The 6,000-nt window shown below is 37.6% G+C and overlaps 1 pseudogene; it reads left to right on the top strand.

Moving 5' to 3' along the window:
* Positions 1-3,229, top strand: LOC118059206 (PI-PLC X domain-containing protein At5g67130-like; annotated as a pseudogene).
* Positions 3,230-6,000: the final 2,771 nt, after the last annotated feature.

Below are 6,000 nucleotides of genomic sequence, written 5' to 3'. Positions count from 1 at the left end.
GCACCTCGATAATTATTACCCCAGCCATCAACCTCCACAACTCCCATCTTCCTCAGTCATTCCTCTTCAAATATCACAAATGCACGTCAAACACTATTTTCCAGCTTCCACACTTTCATGTTTCCTTTTTAAATGTTCATGGTATACATTCACTAAATCAAAAAACCAAACAAGGCACCATAACCACCAACATTAGCACTGCATTAGACAGACCAACAATGCGATTGCAGGCAAGTAGTTACTGCTTTCTTTTCCTTCTCATATTGCTCTGCTCTGCTTTCATGGAAACTAACTCTCCACTTTCAGTCACAGAGAACCATCTTCATTGCTTTTCTTCTCACTTTCTCTACTGCTCTCAAGGCGGGCTTCTTTAAAACCTCTTGATCCTTTTCCATTAATCTTTTAATTCCTAAACAATGTTTACTCGCTCTAATTCTGATCAGGAGGTACAGATGTGTGTATTAGACAGAAACTGCAACTCAGGTCTACACTGTGAAACTTGTGTAGCAAATGGAAATCTAAGGCCTCGATGCACCGGAGTCCAACCTATAATTCCTACTTCAAAGGTTGGTACAAATTCATCGATTCCCAAATCAAATATGAACTTTGCATCTGCAGTAGACACGTAAATGTGCAGTTTTGTACTAAATGCTGTGGCATTAAATATCAAAGTGAAAAGGGAATTGTGGCATTAGCTTATGTTTTTGTGTTTGGTTCCATTAGGTGAATGGATTGCCGTTTAATTAGTATGCTTGGCTAACAACACACAATTCGTCTGCCATGGGAGATCTGTCTGCAACATGGTCCATTATTCTAGCTCCCACGAATCAGCAAGACACGGTTACTAGTCAGCTTAATGTATGCTATTTTCTTTCCCTTATCTCTGTTTGGCTTTGGCTACTGAGAAAGCTTTGAGAAAAAACAAGTCTTTACATGAAACGTGTTTTGCTTCTTCGTAACATTTTCCTTGGTGAAATTGATGCTTGCGTACGAATGTTAGGTTCAATAGCTTTATGAAATAAATTGTTCTTCTAAAAAAAGCTGTGAAGCTTTTATAGATCTTGGTCAGAAGTCCATTATGCCCTTATATGAATTGGAATGTTAAGGTATACTACAGGGTAATGTAGTCTTTTGATCAGGGCTGGAAAAACTAAATACAGAATAGTGTTTATATACACATTACACACCCATACAAATCATTCAATTTGATCAATTAAGAAAAAAATTTAAATAAATGACTCGGGTAAACTTGTATTAATTTATTAAATTCATAACTTGGTTTATAAAAATCAGGATAATCCAATAAAAAACAAATTATAAAACACAATTCTTAAATAAATTAAAAAAAAAACAATTAAAAAATAACTCGAATTATGCCATTTAACTATTACTCTTGACTTAAAGTCCGCAGTAACATGCTTGTTTTATGCTAATAAAAAGCAGAGGAATCTCAGTTAGGTCATGACCCTCAGATAAAAACTCAGCCTGGGGGATGAAATAATAATGTTGATGGTGCTTTGCATTCGGCCAATGTTCTTTGCAACAGTTGCCCATAGGTATTGTCTGGCAGATGTGTTATGAAACAGATGATTGCGTAATTAAACCAAGAACTCTTTGTAATATGTTCCTAATCTTTTTGGTGGCTAGTATAACAGACATTGAAAAGTAAAAGAATTGTGGCTCACATTTATTGTTATGATCATATAACTAAAGATTTTCGAATTACTGTGCCTCGTTAATTGGATACTCGAAGCCGCTGAGGAACATTATAGCAATGAGGTGTTTTAGTTTGTTAGACAATCGCTTGACTAATGCCAATATTTTCTTTTTCTCCATGGATATGGTCTATTATGCAGTTGTTCATGCGTGGTTTTTTCTTTTTTAATTAACGTATACTTAAGAGTGGTTTTCTCTTGCAGAATGGCATTAGAGGATTAATGCTTGATATGTACGACTTCCAGAATGACATCTGGTTGTGCCACTCCTTCGGAGGAAACTGCTACAACATTGCAGCTTTTGTAAGTGTTCATAGAATGCTCTGGTACCCACATAAAAGACATTCCATTCATCTCATATAGACGTCTGATACGCAAGAGTACTGAATCTGGTTTCAGATTTTGGAAAGATGAGACTAAAGTTTTCTAAGGATTTCAGGATTAATGCCTGACCATTTATATTTAGTTAGTTGTTCTATAAAGTATTGGTCAATCTGAACTTTGCTGTTCCGGTTCCAGCAACCAGCCATTAATGTTCTGAAAGAGATTAATTCAAGCATTTCTCGAAGCCAGCTCATCAGAAATCATCACCATTTTCATCGAGGACTATGTTACATCACATCACCAAGAGGCTTGACAAAAGTGTTTGATGCTTCTGGCCTGATGAAATATTGGTTTCCTGTATCTCGGATGCCAAAAAACGGTGGCAAGTGGCCAACAGTTGACGATACGGTCCAGAAGAATCAGCGTCTAGTGGTTTTCACTTCAAAGTCTGCTAAGGAGGCCTATGTTGTGGAAATCCAATCTGAGTCCTATTATTTCCTGAATTTGGAACAATTCACTGGCTAGTGAGAACAAATTAACATTTATGGGTGGGGAGATTGCAGGTGAACATGATGGAATGATTGCTGGTTCATGTCCAAACCGCGCAGAATCGCCTGCCTCGATCGCAACATCAAGGTCACTAGTTTTAGTAAACTATTTTCCTGACAGGAAAGATGTTACACAAGCCTAAAAGCATAATTCTGCTCCCTTGATGGATATGATGAACAAATGTTATCAGGCTGCGTGCAAACGGTGGCCTAACTTCATTGCAGTTGATTTTTTTAAGTCTGTACACTTCACTTTGTCATTCGTAATCTGTAAAATTACATGAAGAAAGCAAACCCAGTTAGATAGCCGTGAACAATTTTCATATGCACATTTCAGAGGAGTTCAGATTAAAAGCTCAGCAATTTTGATATTGATTTGATGAAAAATAATTCACTAACACTTCTTTATTTGCAGCCAAATATGACCTTTGGTGCATGTAACCTAACCTACGTGAGCCAATTATTGCCAATTCAAGCTTTGCAAACCTACCTGGTGGCATTTTTCTTCTCGTTGCCGATTTAAATTCTGTACCTGTGTTCATTGGAAGCACTAATTAAAGAAAAGATATGCCTTTCTAGCCAACAGGGACTTGTACGCAAAAGTTCTGTTATTCCACATATTTTCATTTGGATGCACAAGTGTTTCAATTGCTAGGGTTGGCTGTATCGAACATGTCTGATGGCCACCTGCCTACATTTCCGAAACAGATAATCTGGTGAATATAGAATTGATACCCATCATTACTGCCTGCTTTCTGCATGTTCTTAAATCAATAAAAATGACATATTATCATATTCATGAGCACCCACCATGTGATTATAACCTTCCGAGCAATCATGCTTAAACTAAGAGCTACTTGGACACTGATCCAAGACTCTCATTTAATAAAAAACCTCAAAAATAAAAACAGTATATTTTTTGTTACGGAATTTATATCAGTCAAAGAAGGTTGATCTTCAATTATAATACGGTGGCTGCATGCTCCAACCACCTCATTTCCCATATTTAACAAGGGCGTCTTACGCAATTCTACAAGCTGTTGACTCATCGAAGTAAAGCTGATATAGTAATTTATGAAGCAAATTAGAACCACGGCACTGGTTATGCAGATTCAACAACATAAAGCTTTATTATCTCCAGAAACCAAGTGGATGAAAGGAGGGAGAATCTGGGAGTGCACACTTTACACGGTGACAATCATTTACCTGGACACACAATAATATTCTTCTCTTCCCTTTTACTAATGGCCAATAAAAGGCAAGATGGGTTCCATTTTATATCGGGTTTTAGTTGGTTCTGATGAACGTTTGAGGAACTCCCATTTTGTGGGCTGGTCTGGTTTGAAGGTCAAGCCACAGGGCCACACCAATGCAAACTAAGACGCAACTTTTATAAAGCAAACCACTGAACTTTTAGGCGTAACCGAACTTAGCTTATGGTCCAAAAAGGGAATGGTTTGGCTACTTTTCCCAAAAGTCTGAATCCCCACTCCTTTAATTTTCATGTTGAGAGAAAGTTTGTGATGTTGAAAAAGTTCGATAGTCACTTCATTTTTACCTTTATCCAAAAAAAAAAACCTTGAGATGTCAAATTCATAGGGCGGTGCGGTAGAGATAGACATAAGCACTGAAGCCTCCTTGGCATCCTGATCACCCCCCCCCCCCCCGCTAACCCTAATATTTTTCTGTCAAGATTTTCTACCTTTTTTCCTCTACTTAGGTAACGATCAACTAGGTTATTATCCCATGTTATTTATTATCCCACTACCTTTCATTTTATTTATTATCCCACAACCTTTCATTTTATTTATTATCCCATGCTCTTCACAATGATGTTATTTATTATCCCACTACCTTTCATTTTGTTTATTATCCCACTACCTTTTATTTTATTTATTATCCCATGTTATTCACAATGATTTTTCCTGAAAAAACAGCATTTTTAATTTAAGAAAAAAAAAAACAAAGAGAGAGAGCCTTTTCTCTTGGGCCTGATTTCAAAACAAAGCATCGGCTAGTTTACAAGCCTAGAATGATCAGGTCAGTGGACTCAAGCTTGGACCTTGACCCCCATGAAAGCCTGCTCAGCGGCTAGAAATACAAGCAAGTCTAGGCTAATCTTTTGTCCGATGAAAAGAAAAGAAAGAAACCTGGCATCCTGGGTCACCGTGCCGGAGGTAATTGTGCTAAAATCATGGGCACTCAACTTTAAACAAGCATTTTTTGTGGCCGGTTTGTGCATGTCTCAAGGCACCATAGTCTCTTTAGTTTAAGCCATCCAAGGTTGATGACACATTAACATATATCCTGCCTTGCTCAAATCTCTCTGATCAAGCTCTCGAATCAAAGCAATCAGCCCCTTATCACTGTCCTTTACGTATTAAGAAATGGAATATACGATTTGTAGGTTGATAGGGGAATCCGGCTAAAGTGTGTCTCATGGCTAGGGAATAAACAATATAATGGGAAGTTGGCGTATTCCGAACATCTTCATTATCCTGTATTTTATACACACAGTGATCCTTTCTTTTCTTGAGAATCTAATCTTTGACAAACAAAACAGTGTACGAACAAAATGTTTTGCCTCAATGCTCCACTAGATTGATTGAATTGTCTCACGTCTGCCTTAGTGCCTTGTGTTCATAGGTCTAGCTAGACGACTGCACCAATTTGCTGCAGCAGCGGCCCTAGTCGTTGCTGAGGTTAAGTTCCATATATTCTGCTTCGCCATGATTATTCCAAGACTTTCAAGTTATTGGCATCTACCGTTCACAACTTTCCCGAGAATAATGAAAGCATCAGCCATTTGAAGTAATCCAACAAGCTCAGTTGTGGCTGAGAGTAAGCGTGAACAAAGTCCATTTGCACCGCTCTGGCAATATTATAAATAGTCTCCTTGTTATCTTCTATCTCGTGTGTGAACGAAGTCTTAACTATTTGAAGCGTGCATTCAAGGTTAAACCCAGAAAGGAAAATCTGCTCATTTTGAGGGTTAATTACTATATCATCTGGCTTGGAATTTCTGCTAAGTACCTTGAATGTTCCTTTGAAAAAATATAAAAATATCCCGTATCTGTTGTGTTGTGCCATCGAAGCCTTTGATAATTCACGGATGTAGATGTGTCTCATTTTATTATATTTGAAAGATCAAAACCATGTATTAATAAATATTCAGATCCAAGCCACCATTTTTGATCAAGCATGGTTAGTGGAATATGTAAAATTTCCACCGGCTTAACATTAAATATAAAATGAAGTCTGTGGAGAAGAAAAACTCGAGATTCGACGCCGCCACCATCTTCATCTCTTGATCCCTCGCTAGTGTTCTTTTCACTTGAAGGAGTAACTTCTGTTTCCCGTATAGGCGTGCGCTGAAGTCAAAACCTTTGGCCATTTCTTGTGATTTAGACATT

The sequence above is a fragment of the Populus alba genome, chromosome 9, assembly GCF_005239225.2.
Source record: "Populus alba chromosome 9, ASM523922v2, whole genome shotgun sequence".
Taxonomy (NCBI): Eukaryota; Viridiplantae; Streptophyta; class Magnoliopsida; order Malpighiales; family Salicaceae; genus Populus; species Populus alba.
This window is presented reverse-complemented; position numbering and strand designations above follow the sequence as displayed.